At 53.9% G+C, this 24,402-nt stretch overlaps 1 protein-coding gene across 3 annotated transcripts in view; it reads left to right on the forward strand.

Annotated features, from left to right (window-relative positions):
* Nucleotides 1-24,402, forward strand: part of UNC5A (unc-5 netrin receptor A) — a 64,645-nt gene that overhangs the window by 13,748 nt on the left and 26,495 nt on the right. The window contains exon 2 of one of the 3 annotated variants that reach the window (XM_043912347.1): nucleotides 4,132-4,215. The exons of the other annotated variants lie outside the window; for them this stretch is intronic. The gene's annotated coding sequence lies outside the window, so the exon portion shown is untranslated. The remainder of the gene's footprint in view (nucleotides 1-4,131; nucleotides 4,216-24,402) is intronic. 3 annotated transcript variants of the gene reach the window in all.

Below are 24,402 nucleotides of genomic sequence, written 5' to 3' on the forward strand. Positions count from 1 at the left end.
TGAAACAGACTCTGTTGGGACCTGTCAGGGAGACTGTGGAGTGGTAGCAGGCGGCCTTGGTGAGGTCCCAAAGTAAAGGGGAAAGGGTGGACTTTGGAACTGACTTGGCCTCCACCCTCAGCCCCACTCTTACTGGTTGGCCTTGAGAAGCGCCTTACCGTTGGGAACTGGGTTATCTGGAGGGATGACCTCACCTCATGGAACTTTGTCATTTCTTTGGTGCCCATTATTTTGACTACTCGGCACACGTCACCGGCATAGCAGTCTTCTCTAGGTGACCTCCTCTCCAACACCTTGGAGAGGTCCTGCTGGATCTGTCAATCAGGGGGCCCCACCCTCCTCCTAGAAAACACCTGACCAGGCTGGCAAATCCTAGTGGAGATCTTAGGCACGGTGATTGGTCCATAGTGGCCGTGGGACCTGGGCTAAGCCAATCAGGATCCTTCCCATGGTTTTTCCCACCTGGCAGTGGAGGACCCCTCCTTTCTTCCTCTGGGATTGGAAGCTGTGAAGATGCAGGCAGAGATGTTGGGCCACTGGCAGCCATTTCCCCCTTGTATGGAGGGAGCCTGGCTGCAGAGGGGAGTAAGGCCAACACACAGAGACAGGCAGGAGAGGGAGCTGTCTGGTGGCCCCAGAGACTCAGGAGCCCGCAGCTCTCCCCTCAGTCCTGTGAGCTGCCCCCCAGCCTTCCCAGCGCTTGAGCCAAGAGCTTCCTGCTTTAGGCCTGTGCCAGCTTGGTTGGATTTCAATGCCCTGTACCTGAAGGGACCCAAGCACCAGGTCTCAGGAGGAAGATATGACAATGGGGACCAAGTACCCACCCAGAGGTGGCTGGGTGGCAGTGTGCAGGGCGTGGCAACCTCACATGGCAGACAGGACTTTCTAGACGATAGTAAGTTCATATACAACTCCAGATTTGGGGGTTCCCTTGAAAAGTTGGATCTGGGCACTGAGAGCCCATTTTCCTGGGGGGGCAGGGGCTGGGACCTGGCTACCTCCTTGACCGGTGTCTTTTGCACCGTCTTTTGACCTCTGTCTTTTGCACCCCTGCCCCCAGCCACCCTGAGGCTGCATTCTTACCCCAACACAACACCAAGAAGTTATGTGGAAGCCTTCCTCCCCTCCCTTCCGGCTCTAGAGCCTGCGTTTGGGGCCTTAGATTTCAGTTCAGTGGAGGTGGCAGCAGCTAGTCAGATGGAAGAGTCTAAAAGCTTATGGGAAACCGGGGATGGGCGCTTTGAGGGGCATGGAGGGCAGGAAGTGGAGATGCAAGGCCCGTTCAGAAGGAGCTGGTCACCGTGAGCTCGAGTTCTGTTGTAGGGGTGACTGGGGAATGGCTGCAGCTGAGATGGAAATAGAGGATTGGGAGAGTGACTCTGAGGGAGCCAGAAGGAGGCCACAGAGAGAGCCCAGGGGTCCGGGGAGGAGTTTTGAGGACAGGGTGGCAGCTGCGAGGAGGGCTGCAGGGAAGGCCCCTGCAGACGAGGCCTGGAAGGCGTGTGTGCGCATGCTCATGAGCGAGTGGCACCAGAAATTGGTGCCTGAGTTCCTGTGCCCAGAAGCATGAACCAGTCTTAGAGAAAGGGATGAGACCAGTGGGCAGGGAGTAACAGCCACTTGGAATCTGAAGAGCTTCAAGAGAAGGACATTAGAAGCCAGAAAGGGATCCTCGAGGGCTTCGGAGCAGGAGCCTGGTTACAGAGAGCAGAGGCTGGATGGTTGAGGCTGCTCAACGCTTGCAAAGTTCTTGCACACAGCTCTCTGCAGGCAGCCTCAGAGGGGAAGTAACTGCCTGAGTCACACGAGGCCCCCTCAGGCCAGGTCCCAGCCCCACGCCCTCTGAGCACAGATCTGTGCCGGGGGTTGGGCAGAAGGCCCAGGGCCCCAGGGAGCTTTTGAGGGAAGCCAAGAGGATGGACTGGGGGACAGGGCTGAGTGAAGATGCGAACACATCAGTCATTAAGTAATCATTGATGAGGACCTACTGCGGACCTACGGATACTCACTGAGCAAGGCCAGTGCCATCACCACTCTCATAAAAAGTAGACAGACTCAGATCATGAGGAATGCTTTCCAGGATTTGGAAGGCAGGCAGGGAGGGCCATGTGACCTGTGACCCTGGGTGAGCTAGCTGCAGGCATGTTGTCTGGCATATTAGCCTGGATGGTCAGGCCTCTCCAAGGAGGTGATCTGTGAGCTGAGACCCTAATGACAAGAAAGAGCCAGCCATGTGGGCAATGCCCCAAGGCTGGGAAGAGCATGATTTGTGGAGGTGCACTGTGATCCGGGCACAGGGAAGTGTGAGCTGGGTGGAGAGGAAGTGTGACTTGTCTCTGTGCTCATTTATGCCATGTGCCCCCTCAGCTTCCTGAAAGGTGCAGTCAGAGGAGCTGAGTGATTAAAGTCCCTCTGAAGGCAAATCAAGAGAGCCCAGGCCTGGGCTGGGTGCACAGCACCCTGGACTGGGAGTCAGGAGACCTGAGTCCCAGGCTGCTCTTAGTTCAGAGGGGCCCACCCTCTGCCTCATTTGGGAAATACGGAGGATGACCTGGGCCTGAGCTGCATTGGTGCTGGACCGAAGGCCTTAGAATGGAGAGCAGGAGCTGGGTGACGGTGGGGAGGAGGGAGGATGTGGGGAGAAAGTAGGACAGGCCCCTTCAGCACCACCTTGCTGTCTCAAGGCCTGCAGTTTAGTACGTTCACAATTTAGTACGTTCACAATGTTATGCCACCGTCACTTGTATCTAATTCCAAAACATTTTTATCAGCCCCAGGGGAGACTCCATTAGCTGTCACTCCCCCATTCCCCCCTCTCCCCAGCCCCTAGCGAACCCCAGCTTGCTTTCTGTCACTACAGATTTGTCTATTCTGTGTATTTCATGAGAATGGAATCATACGATGTGTATCTTTTGCTATCTGGCTTCTCTGACTTAGCATGATTTTGAGGTTCATGCAGGTTGTAGCATGTAGCAGTGCTTCATTTCTTTTTATGACTAATTAATGTTCCATTGTATGGATAGATGGCATTTCGTTTATCCTTTATCATCGGCTGATGGACATTTGGGTTGTTTCTAGTGTTGGGGCTATTATGAATAATGCTGCTCTGAACATTTGTGTGTGAGTATTTGTTTAAACACCCGTTTTTAGTTCTCTTGGGTATATACCCAGGAGTGGAATTTGCTGGGTCATATGGTAATTCTAGGTCTAATTTCTTGAGGAATCACCAGACTGTTTTCCTCAGCAACTGCACCATTTTGTGTTTCTACCAGCAGTGCATCAGGGTTCCAGTTTTCCACATACTTATGCTTATTTTTGAAATCATTAAATTCTTGCAAAAATTGTTTTTCTCCTCTCCTGGTGCCCAGCTTTGCCAGTAGCCTGAATTCATGTTTATGTTCATGAGGCTGCCGCCAGGCCAGCCAACCCTGCCTGGTGTGGGTTACAAGGCCCAGGACTGGCATCAAAGGGCAAGTCAGGGGGGTGGGGACAACTGGGGGGCACTCGGCCCTGCAGTGGGTCAGGCGGGCTGTCAGGGAAGGGCCAGGCCTCTCGCTGCCCTCCTGTGCCCGATCTCCCCCCACCCCTGCCTTCTTCCTCCACACACGCCCCCGTGGGGAGCTGCCCTTGCCGCCCCGTGCTCCGTTTTGTGTGTGTGTCTCGTCACGGGGATAAATGTAGCTACAAACAATGCGGCGGGCTGGGTGCTAATTTGTCAGACGCAGTGCGTGGCTGTGATTCCGAATACATTAACATTTTCACATGAAATCATTTCAATTTTTAGTGATTAAGAAGTATTTGTTTTAAAGCATTAGGGTGTTGACTGCAGGCCTAGGGGGCTGTTGGTGGGGGGAGGCTGGGGGAGCCCCCAGGTGTGACGTCATTCATAGGTACAAGCAGAGATCACACCAGTCACTGTCCCACACCCACCCGTACCCACCTTGGGTTTCCTGGGCATGAGGCTGGAGGTGGTAAGGAGGGGGCAAGTCTCAGGACCAGGAGGTGGAAACCAGGCCCCTTAACCTCAAGTAGCAGCCTGTCACCGACTTAGCTTTTTGCGGCACTTGGGCGCATTGGAAGACCCTCTTTACTGACGTGTGTTCTTCTTTTCTACGTCCACCCTTATGTTAGGACATAAGATTCTCCAGGGGCTGTGGCCCACCCACTGCTCACTGTGTGCCCTGAGCCTGGAGTAATGCTGGCACTAAGTAGAAGGTCAGTATGTGTCAGATGGATAGACAGACAGGCAGGAGAGAGGACAGATGGGTGGACGAATGAAGGGGTGGGTAAATGCATGGGTGGACGGATGGAGGGATGAGAAAGGGGAGGATAGATGATAGTTCAGGGGGCACAGAAGACCCCTCACTGTACTGTGCATCCTGCTATCCTTGAGTCAAGCTCTCTATGGGACTTCAGGACACCAGCCCTCTCAGTCAAGTCACCTCTGCTGGGCCAGGCTTCCTGGCACCTGGGAGGTACAGGGTCATCAGCACTAGGGCCGGTACCCACAAGCCTCTGACCCCCAACTCCCTCATCATGCCCACTCTTGAGAGCCTGTCCGTGGCCCCTCTCCAAGTGAATGGGAGCCACTGAGGGTTCCCTAGGGCTGTGGACAGACCAGCTCCTCCAGGGACCCAGCTTCTGCCCGTCTTCTTGACTAGGGATGCTCTCCTTCCCTCCCAGAGCCTTCCAGGCAGGGTGGCCCTCTCCAGAGCAGCTCCCGGGGCAGCTGAGGTCTGGGCGTGAACCAGGGACATGTTCACTGGCATGTGTGTGTGACAGGACCTGCTCAGAGCCTGGCCAAGTGGAAATCAGGCTCCTGCAGGCTTCACTCCGGGGGGGCCACACAGGGGACCCTTCGTCCCCCTTGTGCACCTCCCGAACTTCTGTGGCCCTGCACCCCACCCCCATACCCCCAGATCATCAGACCCCTCCCCCACCCACCCCAGTGAAAGGAAAATAACTGGAAGCTTTTATCGTTCAGCAGAAGCAACATCAGAAAACAATTATTGTTTTAATTACCTGCTGTCGCCGTACAAGACAGGGAGGTTGTAAAATGCGATAAAATCTTTCATGTTAATGGACTGCCAGCCTGGGCCAGGGTGCGATTTATGGGACTGCAGCTGGCAACTCCAGTCAGCTGGTATGGAGTCCCCCCGGGTCCCTTCTCCCCATCCCTGGGGCCGGGTCTCCAATGCCAGGGTGTTGTCCATCACCTTCTACTGAGACACAGCAGGGGTCCTTGCATCAAAGCCCAGGAGTGCTCAAGAGTGTCCTGGGGGCTGCGTCCCCTGGAGGGTGAACCTAGGGTCAGCCCCTCTTTCCACTTCCGGGAAGCCATGCCAGTGATGGGCCAGGGCTGGCACATGGGCCTGTCCCCCTAAAATATCCTCCAGCCACGTGAGATCAGTGCCTTGGGTACCATCTTGGACTCCGGTGCTGCCCAGAGCCAGCCCTCCCCACAGCCCTGCAATCTTGCACCTTCTCCTCCTCCAACCCCCAAGACCCCCCAGAGTCTGACTGCCGCCTCCTGGAAGAGGTCTTCCCCTATCCTGCCCTCACCTGGCCCAGCCCCACTGCTGTGCCTGCATCTTCCCAAAGCGTGCTGTGGCACAGCGCTGCTCAGAAACCAGCCTGTTTTGTGCTAAACATCTTTACACATTGTCTCATCGAAGCTTCACAACAGACCTCTGAGGAGGTGCTGTCATGATGCTCCCCATTCTACAGCCATGGAAACCGAGGCATGGACAAGTCAAGTGTTTGGCTGGCAGTCTGATTTCAGAGGGCTGGTCTGAAAACTGTGTGGAGTAGCAGTTGTGGAATGCTTGGAACAGCGCCAGGAATAGAGTTCAGGCTCCAAACGGTTTAGCTCTAATAATAATTCTTGTTGTAACATTGCGGTTCTACCTGGAGCAAGTCACTTGACTGCTTTCGTTACACCTCACTTTCTCATCTGTACAATGGGGACAGCAATCGCCTATCCTATATGATGCTATCGTGAGAGGGTCAAATAAGCCACGCGTGCGGCTCAGGGCAGAGTGTGTGATGAGAGCTTGGACCTGTTAGCTGCTGTCCTTCCTGTTGCCATGGTGATAGTGGCAGAAGTTGAGGCTATGAAGAGGAGTTGAGTCCACATTATGCGAGGCCCCCCATGGCACACTAAGGAGTCTCCTCCAGCCATCCCAGAGATAGTGGGGAAGCTGCTGGAGACTTTAAATCCAGGAAACTACATGATCAGGCTTTAGAAGGCTCATGGTGGCCCAGTGGCAGATCAGTGGGTGAGGGAGCAAAGCCCAGTACCAAGATGGTCCAGATGAGGGCTGACGAGGCCTGCACCCCAGACTTGGCAGAGAGTTCCAGTCACAATGAAGGTGGATGGGCAGGGCTTGTCACTGCCTGGACAGAGGAGGGGTGAGAGGAGCATCAGGGGTCTGCACGAGGCTGGCCTCTGCGGAGACTCATGCTTCTTTAGATCTTCTCTTCTCTGCCTGGTGCCAAGCACGGGATGGCACAAGGGGTCTGCCTGGAGGACATGGTAGTTGGTTAAGGCCCAGGGAGCAGCAGGGACAGCTGAGTAGGAAGCAGCCCAACTTGAGAGAGTTTTCAGGTTATTCCCACGGACTTGAGTGGGGCTTACTCTGGGCAGCCTCAGGAGCCTGACTTTGTCTCCAGATAGGTTCAGGTGCAGGCTGAGTGCAAATCTGCCCTGGGTGAATTTGCTCATTGATTCATTCACTCACCCACTCATTTGTTCATTTCTCAACTCATGTCTTCAGTGAATGATTGTTGAGCATCACCTCCACTGGGGGGTGGGGGCAGGTCTCATCCAGACCCCGGGGATGCCGGGAAGTAGGGCGGAGCCGTACCCACACCCTCCCAGAGCCGATGTTCTGGTGGAGGAGATGGGCCACGAGCCAGTGAACAAATGAAGAAATGAAATAATTGCACGTTGTTGGATGTGCGGAGGAGAACAAAGAAGGAGCTGAGATAATGGGTCCTCCCCACTCCCTCCTTCTCTCAGGCCCTGTCCTGACTGCCTATGAGAAGTGACCCACAGCTCCCCAGCCCTGCTGAGATGCATGGCTGGCATTAGCAGGCCGTCCTGCCCAATATGTCTCCCTGTCTTCCCTGGATTACTTCCCCCATTTTGGCCATCTCTTCAGAACTCTAATATATTCCCCAGAGCCCAGGAGGGGCCATTCATTTAAAGATCTTTCTACGGAGCCTTCTCCTCAGAGGACCCAGGGGGGAAGAAAAATGCCAGGAGAGGACGAAAAAGAGAGCAAGAGGGATCTGACTTCAGAACTCCCAAGCAGCAGCGCAGAGGCAGAGGGGAGCAGGGCTCTGCCCACTTAGAGACATATCTATCCCAGCATGTGAGTGCCTCCCACCCTCTTGCCCTCTGCCTACACCCCTGCAGGAGTCTGAGCTCCCCCACCCTCCCCTCTGCAGGAGAAGGTCTCCCCAGGTGCTGGGAGATGGTTCCCTAATTACAATTCAGTTTGCCAGTGTCCCTCCCAGTTCTCTGAGGAGACACGCGGGCGCTGTGAGGTCTCCAGCGGGGACCGCCTCGGTGTGTTCCCTTCCTGTAGTGGGGCCAGAGTGGCTGGCAGGCTGGGCCCGCCCTGCGACAGGCGACAGTTCCAAGGCAGTGCAGTATGAGAGGTCGATGGAGGTGCTCTGGGCCCTGGTTGGTGCTCACACGACTCTCTAGGCTGGGAATTATCACCTGTTGGGGATTTCAGGTGGCAGCCACTTCTCATGAAAACATGAAGGAGTTCCAAGTCCCCGCCTGGTACTGTGGGCCACCCTTGCACTCTGCAGGTACTGTGACCTGGGAGAGAGGTGATCTCAGGGTGGCTTGGCTGGAGTGACAGATGTTCTGTGCCTCATGTGAGCCTGGGAATGGTGCCTGTGGCCAAGGTTGGTCTGCACACCTGGACATCAGCATTGATGTGACTGAACAAGTGTATGCCCATGGGTGAAGAGGTGCCTTCATGCATGCTTGGAAAGTATGGAGGCCTGCTCCACAAGGCCAATTCAGGGGCTGCCTGCTCTTCTCAGTGTGAACGGCGGCTGCCTGCCTGGTCCACTGCATGCTCAGTGTGTGAGATTCAGAAGACCGCTCCCAGGTGGAGGCAGCTGGGCACCCTGCCCGTGGCTGAAAGAGGTCTTCATCCAGGATTCTCTAAGCACCCCAGTCCAAATTTCAGGAAATTCCCTGATCCCCTCCCAACATTTCCAGATGCTCCGGGGCCTCTGATCCATTTCTCTTATGTGCTGGCATTTCCCTGCCTGGCTCCATCCCCTTCCCTCCTGTCAAACATATGAAATCACTGGGTTTCTCAAAGAGCAGCGCCAAGTTCCTCCTCAATGTGCAGGTGTGCGAGTGAGTGTGGAGGGAAGTATGTGGGGGCAGGGTAGATACTTCTGAGCCTGAGCCTGGGTGTAGAGGCACCAGCATCAGTATAAATAGGTGCCATGATAAACGGTGTGTGTGTGTGTGTGTATGTGTGCATGTATTCTCCAGTTGCATGTATCCTAAGTGTTCTGGAGTGTGAGTTCCACATATAAGTGTGTCTAAAAACCAAGATTCATCTGGAATTTGAAGCAACCATCTTTATCATTGATAAAAAGCTGACAAAGAATGGAAACAAAAGGTCTGAAAGAAAAAACAGTCTTCTGGATAGAAAAGTGTAACGTGCGCTCGGCCAAGAATTGGAGCTAATCTTTTTTTTTTAACATTTAAATAAAAGATCTGGAAGAGAATGTGTACAGTGAAATCACCAAGTTTGCAGTTAAATCTAAACTCTCCTGGGTAGAAGTAACATGCCAGGCTGATGAGGGATAAGCTTTAGGAAACTCTTATCTTGACAGGCAACAGGCTGGGCAGAGAATGGCCAGCAAGTTTGTTTGGGGAAAAGGATGTGGATGGTGTCTAGTGGAGGGTATTTGAAGCTTCTTTCCTAAAGAGGGATCCAGAAGGGCAATAGAAGCCTGGATATGGTTGGGAAGGGAATTTGAAGTGAGCCAAAAATATTCTCTACTCCCAACACATGAGTGAGGTATATATGCATCCAGCATTCTGTGTGGTCCTGTCTCCTTAGGGGAGCACCAGCCCAAGACTGAGGGGACCCTGGGTTTTATTACAGACTCACATAGCCTGGGAAATTTATTTCTCTTTCTTGACCCTCAATTTGTACATCTGTGAAATGCAGGTAATGATCCCTGGGGGTCTCCTTCACAGAGTGGGAGAGACTGAGATCTCACCTACTTGATGATGTGTAGGTAACTGTGAGTTCAGTGCAACTGTGAGTGGTTGTTATTGAGAGAGTTGTGATGAGAAGGAAACTGCCATATAAAATCATTCTAGCCCACCCGGGACACCTTCAGTGTACAAAGAGAGGCTAAGAGGGAATATGGTAGAAATCTATAAAATCAGAAAGGGCATAGAGGAGGGAATACAGCTCCTTCACTAAATCCCAGCCTGACAGAATGAACCCCTCTCCACTCCTCACCCCCCCCCCCAAAACGCAAGAGAGGGAAGTTTAAAACCGATAACAGGAAATCCTGCTGCACTCAGCAGGGAATAAACTTTGAAAATCATTTTCCCTAGAGGTGATACAGGCTGGAAATACAAATTGCTTCCAGAAGGGTTTAGATAGGTTCATGGATAGCAGAATCAGTGTAGTTCTTGGGCAAAATTAGAATGTTAGGAGGTCTCCACACTGTGGGGATGATGTCAGAGAGAAGGTCCCCAGCAGAGCCAAATGCCTGGGCCAGATCTAACAATACAGTCCCTGTGTGTGAGAGAGAGAGGGAGGGGAGAGTCTGCATTTAGGACTAGCTTGCTCCTCTCTCACCAGTCCACCTCTCTTCTGAAGCTCCCTTTATTTCCTCCCCAGCCCATCACCCCCACTGCTGTCCCACACGCTCATAAACTCCACCCACGAGTCTCTTAGCCCTGCTCCCAGAATTCCATTCTCATGCTGACCTGTGTCTCTAGCTTGTCCTTGCCGTCTCACCTGTCATCACAGAGTGCCCGCCGTCCTCCTCTGTGTACTGTCTCCTAGCACAGGCGCCTTGCCTGGCACTGCCCATGAGCCGGTGAGGACTAGAATCTCCTGCCAGACCTTCCAGTTAATGCTATTGGCATTGCAGCTTCTCTCCCCGGCTGCCTGCCCAGAGTCCGTCTCTGCCTGGCTGCCTCTCCCTGGGTCCCCAGCAGAGGCTGGCTGGACAGAGGCTGATGTTCAAACCCTTCAGGGACCCGCAACCCTGGAGAGCTTGGGCACATTAGGATGGACTGATATCTGCACTGGGGACAGGGTCACCATCAGGGAACAGGCCTTCTTGGGCCTGTGCCAGGTTATCTATCTTGTGCAGAAGGTCTTGGGGGACTAGGATTAGCAGGGGAGGCAAGGTTATGGAGTCTGCTTCCTCACTGTGGTTCCTAAGATGCTTTGAGCCCTTTCCAAGTCACTATGGATGGACCGAGTAAGCTAGCTGTGAGCTCTGTTTTAGCACCACGGATAGCGGTTCTGGGTGCAGCAAGGATTTCAGCACCGTGGACAGTCCCATGCGGGTTCTTGGCTGGCTTTCCGGGCCTGCCTCTCCGACCTCTGCTACCTTCCTCTGCCACCATCTCCAGAGAAATCATTGATCCATTTGCCAAGATTCATTGGGCACCTACCTACTGTGTGCCAGTTTTAGATGCTGGCAACACATTAGGGGATGAAGCGAACATTTTCCCTGTGGAGCCTCCATTCTCCCAGGTGAGGACTCCCCACACCATAGGCTTCCACTGATGTCCCCAGAGCTTGTTCCAGGAAAGGTGGCTGTGGAGGATGAACAGATTATGCTTCTTACAAACCTGATTCTGCAGCTTAACTCTGGTGGAAGGGGGCTGGAGAGGTAGGAAATAGGGATTTGTGAGGCCAATTCAGAGGGTACTTTATGATCTGGGAACCCAGTGTGACCCACTCAGGCCCCATGAGTCCCCAGTGCCTATGGAAATAAACCTGTCATTCAATCCATTGATAAAATGTGCCTGCCCTTTTGCCAGTTCTATCATTTACTCTCTTTTTATGCTCCCTCTACTCCAACCAAACTGGAGTCTCAGTTAAGAATCTTTTGATTATAATATGACAGAAAACTCAACTCAAGACTTAAACAGTCGGTGGATGTTATTGACTCTTGTAACTGGAAAGCCCAGAAGTATGGCTGACCTCGGGCAAGGTTTGGTCCATTGACTGAAGCAATGTCACTCTGAAACTACTCTCTCTGTTTCTGGGCTCTGCCTTCTCTGGTGTTGGCAACATCCTTGGCCTCCTCAGGGCAGCCCCCAACAACTCCATACTGTCCCTGTCTGGGACAGAATGACCGCAGCAGCCCAGCCCCTGCACCCTTGCCCCACACCGTTTAGGAAAAAGCTTCCTTGACCAGCTCCCGTGCCTCTCCCAAATCATTTCCCAGCCAGGGAAGGAAAGATGATTAGTTTAAGCCAATCAAAGCCTACTTCCAGAGCTGGGAAGGGGGGGTCATTTCCTCCAAAACTACATGACTGAATATGGGTCAGCAGGAGATCCTCAAAGAAATGGAGCTGCTACTGGGGAAATGGGGAAGATGGAGGCTGGAAGGGCAGGTCATAGGTGTCCAGTTATTGAGCATGCTATTTTTTCTGGTTCTGTGATTTTGCACTGTTTAATCCATCTACCGATACTCTGTGCCACCTTCAAGGACCTTCTCAAATGCCCCTGCCTTCCCAACACCACTCCTGTCTCTTCCTTTGGAGAGTCACATCTACCTCTTCTGATCCCTCCCAGCACTGTACTTACCTCTCCCTTCTATCTGCTCACCATTCCCTGATCTGCAGGTACTGAGGGGAATGGACATGCTTCCTAGGGCACGTATGCTGGAGCTGGGTGATGGATGGCTGCTGTCACATTGACTCAATGGGGTGAGATAACAGCGTTGCTGAGCTGCTGGCTGGCTGGGGAGGGCTGGCTGGTTGGGCAGCATGGGCTGTCCCAGGTGCCACAGCCTGGGCCGTTCCATGTCTTCACCCCCAGCAAACATTTGGACTTGCCCAATCTGCGGGTAGCCCTCTCTTAGCCCCTGAACTGCCCTGGCAGGGCCAGTCCAAATGTGACAAGAAAGCAGAGGACATGCATCAAGAAGGCAGACTTGCCTGAGAGTAGTGGCACTTGGGGGATGGTCAGCGGGGTCCCTAGAGAGCAGACACTAGGAGGCAGGCAGCACCCTGGGTTCCTTTTCCCACGATGGCTTCACTGCTTCCTTTTTGAAGTGTTAACCTTCTTCAGGTGTCTCTGGCCTTGTGGGGGGGGGGGCGGTGGTGAGAGAGTTGTTGAGGGAGAGGAAGTGCTTGTAAAGAGCTTGCTGGTTTAAAACCGAGGAGACCAGAGCTGAGTGTCAGAGAGGGAAGACACTCAGAGGCATAGGGTGGGGTGGGTAAGTGTGAGGGGATGCAGTGACAGGGGCTGGGCTGTGAGTCTGGGGAAGGGACAAAGCCATTATTCATTCCCACCACTGAGCCTTGCAGCTTCCCTCAGTGGGGTAACACATCAGCAGTTTTCCCTTCTGTGCTTTTGGTTTAATAAGAAGTTGGGCTCGGCAGGAGGGTAGCCACATCTCCTGATCTCTTTCTCTGTTTGACAGGGATCCTCACCCTGCCCAGATGCTGATGGTCTGGAGCAGAGCTCAGGGTGGCTGAGGGCTCATGTGAGGGACTAATGGAGATTCTCTGTCCCCTGTGAGCCCTGTGAGCACTCCCTAGAGACAGCTAGTGGGCAGAACAAGAGGGAGGCTTCCTGTCCCAGGCCTTCCTGATGATCATCTTCTAAATCACTGACCCTGAGAATATACTAGGGCTTTCCTGGTGCCTCAGATGGTAAAGAATCTGCCTGCAATGCAGGAGACCCCAGTTCTATCCCCTGGGTCAGGAAGGTCCCCTGGAGAAGGAAAGGGCAGCCCACTCCAGTATTCTTGCCTGGAGAATCCCATGGACAGAAGAGCCTAGTGGGTTACCATCTTTGTGGTTGCAAAGAGACACAACTGAGTGACTAATGCTTTCAGGGGATGTATTACATCCAAGCCAACTTCAGAGAAATCTCATTCTTCAGTGAGACAAATGGGACCAGATGATGGAGAGACCTGCCCAGGTGATCCCACATTGAGAGCCTTGCAAGGCAGGTGGGGGTGGGACTGGAGAGAGCTTCCTGCATCTCTATTTTTGCCCTCTTCTTGGGTGCCCCCACTGCCCTTGAGGACTGAGGAAGAGATAGCTGCTGCCCTCTGGTTTCCTCACTCTGGTTTTGGTTTCCTCACTGGAAATCTCCATCTGCCAGACAGAGGGCATCTCAGTCTCTTTGGGCTGCTGTAACAAAACACCATGCCATGGGTGGCTTGTCAACAGAAGTTTATTTCTCACAGTTCTGGAGGCCGGGCCGTCCAAGATCAAGGCACTGGGAGATTTGGTGCCTGGTAGCTTCCCTGGCGGCTCCGCTGGTAAAGAATCCGCCTGCAGTGCAGGAGACCCCAGTTTGATTCCTGGGTCAGGAAGACCCCCTGGAGAAGGGATAGGCTACCCACTCCAGTATTCTTGGACTTCCCTGGTGGCTCAGATGGTAAACAATCCACCTGCAATGCAGGAGACCTGGGTTCGAACCCTGGGTTGGGAAGATTCCCTGGAGGAAGGCATAGCGACCCACTCCAGTATTCTTGCCCAGGGAATCCCCATGGATGGAGGAGCCTGGCAAGCTATAGTCCATGGGGTTGCAAAGAGTCAGACAGGACTGAGTGACTAAGCACAGCACAAGAGCCTGTTTCGCGGTTCACAGACAGCATCTTCCTTCTGTGTCCTCACATGGTGGAAGGGGCTAGGGAATACTCCGAGACCTCCTTTATAAGGGCACTAATCCCATTCGTGAGGCCTCCATCCTCATGACCTAATCACCTCAAAAGGCCCACCTACTAATATCATCACACTGGGGATTAGGATTTCAACAAATAAATTTTGAAGGATCACTTTCAGTCTATAGCAGAGGAAGATGAATGACTAGGCATTGAATGGATGCAGTGTGACTTGGTCACGTGTTGAAGTCATGGCAGGCAGTGGGTGTTTAAGGAACCATTCTTATCCCTTCTGCTAAACTTGGAATATGCTGGGGTCAGGACAGCATGGTCATCATCACAGAGCTGGAGCTGTAGGGGGCGCCAAATGTCTGCTCCAGTTTATTTTCTTCGAACCACAGTGCTCTCAGTGATGCAGGCAACTGTGGGTGCCACTTGTAGACACGGATCAGCCCGAGTCAGATGGACTTGTGTGGGCACTCTACTAGCCAGAGAGGGAGCTGGGACTCAGATTCTGGCTTTCAGCTCCCAGGTCAGAGCTTTGTCCACCATCCTGGACCTTGCCCAGGGCTGAGCCCAGGAAAGCTCTGAGCGGCAGTATAGCCAGCGCCTTAGGGCAGACTCTAGAGCCAGACTTCTAGTTCTGCCATCAACATTGTCATCTGAATCGGTGATTGGTTCCCTTCTATTGCTGAGCAGTATTCCATGGTATAGACGGACTGCAACTTGTTTATCCATTCACCAGAGCTGTTTCTAGATTTCGGGAATGACAAAGCTGCCTTTGATGGACACAGCTTCACTTCTCTTGGGAGTGGGATTGCAAAGGCAAATGGAAAGCGTACCCTTGGCAAGTTACTTCACCTCTTTGAGCTTCAATTTTTCACCTGTGAAATGGGGATAATGATAATACCTAACTCAAAAAGTTGTTGAGGAAATTGAGACGTTATATATAAACAAGTAGAATATATGTAACAAAAAGAATTTCTTATCAAGTTAAACACACACTTTCCATTTGCCTTTGTAATCCCACTCCCGTGAGAAGTGAAGACGTGTCCGCCAAAGGCAGCTTTGTCATCCCCGAAATCTAGAAACAGCTCTGGTGAATGGATAAACAAGCCACAGTCCATTCATACAATGGAATACTGCTCAGCAATCAAAAGGAACCAATCCCCAATTCAGATAACAATGTCGATGAGCCTCAAAGGCATTGTGCTAAGGGAAAGAAACCAGACACAAAAGCCTACATACTGTATAATTTCATTTCTATGAGATTCTAGAAAAGGCAGAACTATTGCGACAGAAAGCAGATCAGTGGTTACTGAGGTTGGTAGAGAGATTGATAGCAAAGGGGCTCGGGGGATGATTGGGGGACGACACTGTTCTCTTTCTTGATCGTGGTGTTGGATACATTTGTCAGAAGTCACCAGACTGTAGATTTAAAGGGAGTGCATTTTACTTTGCGTGTCAAAATAAAAAGACAACACTACTCTTTAAAAGCAGAGCCGGCGGCATAGTAAACACCATAGAACTGTGAGTTGCTATTACTATGATTACTGTTACAATTAGGATCACCCAGGGGAGAGTGTCCGGATTGGTCATCCATGTTCTGGATCCACCCTGGCCGCGCCCCAGCACCCACCTGCCTGCTTAGGTTGGCAGAGAATGAGCCAGGTCTTTCCTGCAGACCCGGCTCCCGTGGGTGTGGACGGCCGGGCGGGGAGCTCAGAGCTGGCGCTCAGCTGTTTCCTGAGTCTGGTTTCCCCCCTGCTGATCCTGCGAGGTACTCAGTGACACGTTAGCAAGAAAGATGCCACAAGAAATAAAGTTTGTTATGAATTATTCTACTTGGGGCTAATTATAGGCACAGAGAGAGGATTATTTACAGAGGCAGGAGACAGCGGGGAGGGAGGGGGGCCCGGAGGCGTGGAAACAAGGTGGAAGGCTGGAGAGTGAAGTCAATGCGGCAGTGTTTGGGGGAGTAAAAGCACCTTTTAAATAAAAGCTGTAACTAAATGCAGGTCCAAGCTGAAGGCAGTGTCTCAGCAGGGAGATCAAAGCCCTCAGGCCTTATTATGTCCTGGAGACACACTGGGGTCCCTCAGGCCACCGGGCTTTGCTGGGTGAGGGGTGTGTGAGTGGGTAGCCGTGTCCCAACTGAACTAGACCGGTGGCTGGGGATGACCTGAGCCAAACCTGGACACCCCCTAGTTCTAGCAAGCCAGGGTAGTGGGTGGATGGGCCCACAGGGGCTGTGGTGAGCTGTGCCGTGCCTGAAGAGTGTCGCCAGTGATGGCTCCTGGATGCAGAGGCCTGGCGTGGCCCCAGCTTCCAACTCGTCAATGGGAGTAGATACCTGGTGTGAAAATTCCTAATCTCCAAAAGTTGATTTCAACCTACAGGACACACCTAGGGGCCCGCGGACCAGCGGTCTGCAGTCTCAGAAAGCCAGCCTGGCCTCCTGTTGTTCCATTTGGAAGACAGAGGCCCAGCAGCCCAGCCCCGGGCGGCCCTGCTCACGGGGAGTCACGGGGCCAGCTCGGTCCAGCCATGGACCCGCACCCCAGGGTCCCAACAGCCGGCCATCATCACACACTTGTGTCTGCAGCAGGGCGGGCTTGTGGTTCTCTCAGCTTGTTGGAGGAGCCCCACCTTTCCAAAGGGCACCGATCTTGCCTTCCCCCCACACCCCACCCCCAAGTGTGAGTAGCAGGCCAAGGCTTCTCCAGTTGTGTACGCGTGGCTGCATCACCATCTACTCACTCAACCAGGCAGGAAATGACAGACTCGTCTCTGCTCCCCGCCCGCCTCCCTCCCAGCCAGGATGGTGACTCTCCTTACCCTGGCCCCCCACCCCCCAGAGGCTTTTCACATCCACTCCTGCTCTCCAGCAACCTGTTCTAAGGCAGACAGCTCCCTGCCCCCTGGTGATGCCCTTCTCTCCCCTCTCTCTCCCCAACAGAGCCATCTCTCTCCTCGTCTCTGATCCCATCAGCCCTGCTCCAGAACCTTCCTGGCTTTTCCAAGCTCAGTGTCCTGGTGTAGATTCACACCCTTTCTCATCCCATCCATGCTGTCACCAGATCCGTCCTGCCTCAAACTCCTTACTCCTGTTGCTCCTCCAGCCCAGAATGCCTTTCCTTACTGTTCTCTCCAGGCCCCAGCCTTTTCCCCTCCTGCCCCACCCCAGCCCTGCCGCAGAGCATGCACACTGCATTCTGTGCCTGCCCCCGGCCGAATGGTGTGTGTCCCAAAGACCCTCCATGGCATGCCAGACCTCAGGGCCTGGCACGGAGCAGGTTCTCCAGAAACAGAGCCATTCCTTCACTCAGAAATATGCAGTGACAGGGCCTCTGGTTCCAGGCAAACAGACAACAAAAAAGAGAAGTCAAATAGGGAACCCATCAGAGGGCTGACAAGGATGCTGCCATTGACAGAGGTCAGGGGGCACTGGGAAATGACAGGGATGCTATTTTGGCTGGGCAGCTCAGGGAGAGCCTCTCCAAGCAGGTGCCATGAGCTGAGATCTGGACAATGGTGAGTGAGAGCCCCAGCACCGGGGTAGCAGGAATAGCAGGCTCAGCGGCTCTGAGGCAGAACTGAGCTTGGAGGGGCAGGAGAACAGATGGAAGGCCGGGTGTTGGACGGAGAGTTGAGAGGATGGTGGCCTGTGACATCTGAAGGGACAGGAGACCAAGAGACGGAAGAGGCAGAGCCAGCAGATGCCCAGCCAGGGCTGTGATAGTGCTGTTTGCGCAGGGAGCGGGCCATTGATGAGGCCACACAGGATGGCTGGGAGGTGTCTACAGCATCCTGCAGAGACAAGCCTGAAGGTCCTGCCACGGGATTTCAGAGTCTTCTGCTCCGACATCCTTGTTGAAGCCTGCCGTTCTCCAGGAACGAGGAGCACAGATAAGAGGAACAGGAGGGAGGGCGGAGCCAGGGCTGAGCCCTCCAGGTGGAGGCCAAGAGGAGCTCTTGACTCAGAGGGGTTCCTTGGCAGAGGGGCCCGACTATAGGGCTGAGTTAGGAGTAAGCAGGAGGGAGAGCAGAATCGGGGCCCCAGGGAGGGGGAAAGAGAAGGGACCTAGGCTGCAAGGGGACAGAAGAGTTAAACAAATGGTTTTCTTGGCTTTGATAGGAGCAAGCATCCTTGGACACCCTCGGGTCTTCAAGGCATTTTACATAGCTCAGTGACACCACCTCCGGGAAGTCCTCTTGGACACCGCGGATCAGCATTCCCCCCCAGGTTATGCGCTCTCTTGCCACCAGTGTTTCTCTGACTACTGGTTGTAATCTTGGACTTATGCCCCTGATATCAGGCCAGCATCTGTCTCCCATGAGTAAGCTCATGAGAGAGGGACCTGGGTTTTGCCCTTCGTGGAAAATCCAGGTTGCTACTCAAACCCTGGCAGGAGAGGCCGAGGATGGGCAGGGAGAGCAGCCCAGCCTTGGCAGGGAGTCCCCGAGGGAGCCGAGGCTGCTGGGTGGTGAACTGGCCCAGAAAGAGGTCGCACCGACCTTGAAGTGAGCTGGCGTATCAAAAGGGGGTGGATGTGCTCCGGAGCAGGCGGACACAGATGCTACACGAATGCCCTGCCTGCCGAGCTTCCACGAGCACCTCCAGTCCCACCCAGACTCGCGTTCCCTCTTGGCCTCCCAGCCCCTCAACATCCATTTGTGTTGCTCTGACAGCGATGCCTGTCTTCTGGTTTCGGCGGAGATGAAGTTCGGCCTCATCCACGGCTCGCTGAAGTCAGGCCCCATCTGATTCTCCACATCCAACAGCCAGGATCAGGCCCTGGAGGGGTCTTGTTAGAAGAAAGGCTGCCTGGGTGAAACTGCCCCATTGCCAGCCTCAGAGACTGACCGGCTGTCCCCGCTGGTCCCGGCAGGAAAGCAAGTGTCTGTGACCCAGCACGCTGACCCAAGAGCCCTCCCTCCAGGGCTTCCCTTGCGGGGAGGACCCCCCTCCACCCAGAAACAGGCCACTGGGGGTCCCATAGAGAGCACTGCATGGGGGCGGAAATGTGGGGGCCCTTGGCACCCACTCGTTTCCCTCAATTCATTAAGACCTGTAAATTTTCTCATTAATACACTTAAAGTTCGTTTTAAGGGGAACGAGTGCAGAGATAATTGATAATAAACCCTCAGTTAATGCCCTCGGTTTACTGTATGTAATTTATATCCGCTGATAGCGTCTCTCACTCCCAATTACCCGTTTAGCTGTGGCAATAACAGCAGTTCAGTCAGACCGATACCAACTTTTATATATTCCAGGCTGATAGCAATAAATACCCACACAGGGAAACTCACTGGGCCTACTGTATTTTTTTTATTAAGATTTAAATATTCATGCAATTATTAGTGATTTATTAAGAGCTAATGACCCCTTCAAGAGGCTCTAAATATTCACCCAAAGAAGCCCTGGCCCTCCTCTCCCCCTTCGCCGCTATCTCTTTGCTGTCCACCCCCCCCCACCCCACCCTCGCCAAATCAGAGAAATGAGTGGTTCTTTCACAGCCCGGATGACATCAGAGCATCACCCATGTTGCCATGACAATGTCTGGTAGGTGAGGCAGAGGCCAAGGATGGAGGTCAGGCCCGGGAGGGGCTGGGTTTCTTGAAGGTAGACGCCCCTGTTCCCTCCCCCATCAGATCTAGGGGACACGGGGGTAAGGAGGCCACCCACCAGCCCCTCTGCACCCCCACCGGCCAGTGGCCCTCCACACTGCAGCCTCCTCCAGGCTGGTCTCCAGGAGTACCCGCTGCCACTTCATTCTGCCCTTGGTGACCCCTCACTGCCCCCTCCCCTTCTCCGTAGCCCGCCTGCCCTCTGGCTTGTCTGAGTCTCTGCCCATCCTGTAGGGCGCCCTTGGGAGGAAGTACACTTGCTTCTCTCCTGCTGTGCTCTCCCTCCTTTCTTTCATTTTCAAATGTTCCGCCCTGGTTACATCAAGGACAGGAGGGTGTGCAGGGGCCTGGGATTCTGGGACTCAAGGCCCAGAGAGGGCAGTAGCTCACCTCAGGCTACGCAGCAAGGCCCAGGGCACCGCTCCCTCCTCCACCCCGCTTCCTCCAGCCCCGTCTCCTCAAGTGGCAAGACCTCCAAGCACATTAAAGGGGCAGGAAAGATAATGAACAAACCAGGAAAACATGAAATCAATATCAGGAGAAGAAAAGTACGGCTGCCATTAAGTGAAATAAACAAGCTGGTAATTATTTGGACAGCGGGTAATTAAAATGGGGTGAGGGCTCATTACTGTCTTGTTGGGGTTTGATGGGTGCAGTCTAACACCCTCTTCCCAGCTCTAAGGCCATAGCCGGGCCTGAGTTCCTGCCAGCCTAGATTTGGGGGGATCGTAGCAGAGATTTTCTCTGTGGAGTGCCCACCCCTGACCTGCCTGTGGTCTCATCTCCAGCAACCTCCTCTCAGTTCCCCTCTCAGGATCTGAGGCCCAGAGCAAACGCAGGCAAGGTGGGGCAGCCCCTAACCCACCACTATCCCCACCAGGAAGCAGCTTCCTGCTGGTTCTCAGACCTCCAGGCTCTGGGAGAGAACAGTGCCTTCAGGCCTCAGCTGAGGGTGACCCTTGTGATGACCCTGGGGTGATGGGCAGATCACCCCTCCAGGCCCCAGGGAACCTTCTTCGGGAGACCATTGTGAAGAGGGGTCCCAAGGTGAAGACAGGATGATAGGATGGGTGCTGGCAAAGGTGGGAAGAGCAGGGGAGGGGACGGGGCTCCCCCTGACCCTGCTGTGACCCCAGTTCTTAGCTCTGTACAGTCGAAGGAGACCTTGGACATTGTCCAATCTGGCTTTGGCCTGCCAACTTGTTTGGCCCACACAGTGTCTAAATGTTTAAATTAGTTGTCAACATTTTAAAACAGGAAATTTCACATAAAAATGATTTCTAGCTTCTCTTGAAAGGAAAAAAAAAAAAAACTCCACCTGGCTGGTCTGCCACGTGGCAGTGGTTGGCTGAGCTGAGCTGGCCCCTGGGATGGGCATCTTCACTTTGCACTTCTCCTGGGCTTCATCAGCCCCTGAAGCACTGAGTTCGCCACCCCTGATGCCGTCCCATTCCTTCTGGGGCCCAGAGAAGGCAATGACTTACCGGTGCCACACAGCCAGGTAACGGCAGAGTAGGGCCTGGCCTTTCTCCCGCCCTCAGAGAGCCCATGCCCTGGGCCCTTCGCTGGTAGATACACTTCTGAGCTTGCAAGTGACAAGGGAGGTAGGTTGTGGGTTGGTGCCAGAGTTGAGGCTGCTACATTGGGTGTGTGGGGGAAATATGGGGGTGTTTGGGGAACCCACCTTTACCCGTGATCACTGGGAGCTGTTGCAGGGGTTCAAAGGGCAGGATTAGATTTTCTTTCTAGAAATAGCTGCTGTGTTGGCATTGTTGACAAAGCCAGGAGATGGTCACCTAAAGACAGGTTTCAGGGGCTGGGGGTGGGGGTAGCCCCAAAGTGCAAGAAAGGAGGGAGTGGGAAGGAGAGAGGTTGGGGAAAGCTAGAATGGTAGACCGTGAGGGCACAAGAAGGCCCGGCAGCCCTGCTGTGTCCCTGCCAACTGGGCATAGTCTCTGGGAGCAGGTTCGGGGGACCCACCAAACCCAGCTTGGGACATGCCCAGTGTGAGGTCGAGGGGGCATCCAGCGGCAGGGGAGATGTCAGCATGCAGCTCAGCTGTGAAGGGGAGCGAGGGGTCCCATTGGAGAGCAGGAGGTTGTGGGGGTGGGGAGCTATGGAGAAAGGGGGGCCCCGGGAGAGGGCAGAGCACAGCCAAGCGGCTGCACGGACAAGGGACGAAGGAGGAGCTGGGCTTGCGCCCACCTACCACCCCTGCCAGTAGGAGCTGGATCTGGTACGGGTTTTCAGGTCCCTGCTGAGAATGGGGTCAGAGGATGGCCTGGCCACGGGATCACCATCCTAGTGAGGGCATCAGCCACCTGGCCGGATGTAGGCCGGAGGACAGTGGGCAGTGGGAAGTGGGCAGGACTTCCCGGGCGGGGCTGTGGCTACTGGATGCTCCACAGGGCAGGGGCAGGGGTCTGACTTGGGCACTGCTGTGTGGCTCGTGTCCAATGCACTTGCTGAATCAGTGTGACCTGGTTCAGGGCGCCGGGCGCTGTGTGGGAATCCATCACTCAGCATGTACTTCCCTTGTCCCCGCCTCAGTTTTCTCGGCTGGAAATTAGAGCTTTAAAATAGTTTGGCTCCTAGAACTGTCATGAGGATTAAATAAGAAAATCCGTGTGAAGTTCACCACTGTTACTATGGTATGACTGGGTAAGGTGTGTGTGAGAGTGAACGTGTGTGCACATGTGCGTGTGTGTGTAAGACCCTGCGTGCGTGTGCTGGTGCTGGCTGTGGTTGTGGGCGGTGTCCCACCAGCCTAGGGCAGACCACCGGGTGGTGCCCCGTCTCATCTCTGGGCTCCGTCTGGGGGGTGCACTGTCCCGCCCTGTGCACCCTGAGCTGAGCCCTGGATGCCCTCATGGCCCCCGCTCAGGCGGGGCTCACATTAAACCAGTGAGATATGAAACCCCACCATATCCAGGACAGGGTCTTTAATTAAATTAATTGCCAGCAACATTGTAAAAATGCTGATAGGGTCATAAATGGAGCCCCGGCGATGCTGTTCATCATCTCCTCGGACTAGAGGGGGCCATTCCTGGGCTGGGGGCAGAGGTGGCAGCGTCCCTCTGAGCAACTGGGGAGCTCGGATGGGCAGGCCAGCCACAGGAGAGGGAAAGGGGAGCAGGGGGCACAGTTTGTCTTAAGGGTGCTCACAGTCACACCCTCCGTACTCACCTCATATGTTTCCCTGGTGAAGGACACGGATGGAGGTGGGGTGCCTAGGGAGTTGGCAGGGGCTGCAGGAAGAGGGGAGCACCTTCCAGCCTCCTGGCCAGTCGGAATTACTCTTGATCCAACCTGAGAATCTGGCCCAGCCCGGCCGCTGATGGCTGTGTGACCTTGAGCAAGTTCTTGCCCTATCTGAGCCCCAGTTTTCTCACTAGGAAGACAGGCAGACCCTCTCCCCTCCTGCCTGCCTCCCTCACGTCCCCAGTGCCCTCCTGGCCTCCCTCCCATGGCCTCCCACCTCGCAGGAAACACTCGCCAGGGAGCCTTTTATGTCTCTTCCAGCTGAAGCTGCAACAGGCCCTGACAGGGCTCAGATGACGATCTCCCGCCGAGCACTGGTGAGGGGCTGGGCCCGCACCCACCTGCCCACCTCTGCCAGGTGAAAGAGGAGGCCTGCCTCGCACACACACCCCGCCACGACCACCATCGCCAGAAACACGCCCACAGCCACACACACACACACACACAGCACCGGCAGAAGATTCCAAAGCAGGGAAAAGCCTTCCTTCCCTGGTTCTCTCTGGGCTGTGCGACCACATAATTACCCTGGATTCCATTCTATTTAATTGCAGCTTATTAAATTCTAACCAGCCAATTATCAGCCACAATTACAGCTTAATTCAGGGACACAATAGCTATTTTATCGTTTGTTAATCAAATGCTTATTTAGGCCTCAGCTTTATTAACTATTTCTCTGGTCCAAAGCAAGACCCTGCAGCCAGAAGGGGCCCTGGGAGGGGCTCCCTGGAGGTCTATCCCCCCTTCAAGCACTCTTTCCCCAGAGACCTGGTAGTTTCTGAATCCCCTTCACTGGTGGGCTTAGGGGCCCTTAGCAGTGCTCTGGACCAAAGTTGGAAGACAGAGTTGGTTCATTCGTGTATTCAGCATGTGTTTATCAAACACCACCTGTGTGCCAGGCCTGGGACTATCGCCATGAACAAGACAAGTGTGGTCTCCATTGTCACAACACCTTTCATGGGCAGGAGACCTAGACAAAAAGCAGCAAATAAGTGCACTACTTCAGATAGTGGTGGGTGCTCTGAGGAAAGTAGACTGGGGAAGGGGCGAGGGGCTGGTTTAGAGGACCTACCTGAGGGCCTTCACTGGCGATCCAGTGGTTAATACTCCATGCTTCCACTACAGGAGGTGTGGGTTCGATCCCTGATCAGGGAACTAAGATTCCTCAAGCTGCATGGTGCAGCCAAAAATAAAAAAGGGCCTACCACAGACATGAAATTAAAAGATGCTTGCTCCTTGGAAGGAAAGCTGTGACAAACCTAGACAGCATTTTTAAAAGCAGAAACATCACTTTGCCGGCAAAGGTCTGTCTAGTCAAAGCTCTGTTTTTTCCAGTAGTCATGTTCGGATGTGAGAGTTGGACCATAAGGAAGGCTGAATGCCAAAGGAATTGATGCTTTTGAGTTGTGGTTCTGGAGAAGACTCTTGAGAGTCCCCTGGACTGCAAGGAGATCAAACCAGTGAATCCTAAAAGAAATCAACCCTGAATATTCATTGGAAGGACTGATGCTGAAGCTGAAACTCCAATACTTTGGCCACCTGATGCAAAGAGCCGACTCATTGGAAAAGAACCAGATGCTGGGAAAGATTGAGGGCAGGAGGAGAAGGGGATGGCAGAGGATGAAATAGTTGGATAGCATC

This window comes from Cervus elaphus, chromosome 9 (assembly GCF_910594005.1).
Source record: "Cervus elaphus chromosome 9, mCerEla1.1, whole genome shotgun sequence".
Taxonomy (NCBI): Eukaryota; Metazoa; Chordata; class Mammalia; order Artiodactyla; family Cervidae; genus Cervus; species Cervus elaphus.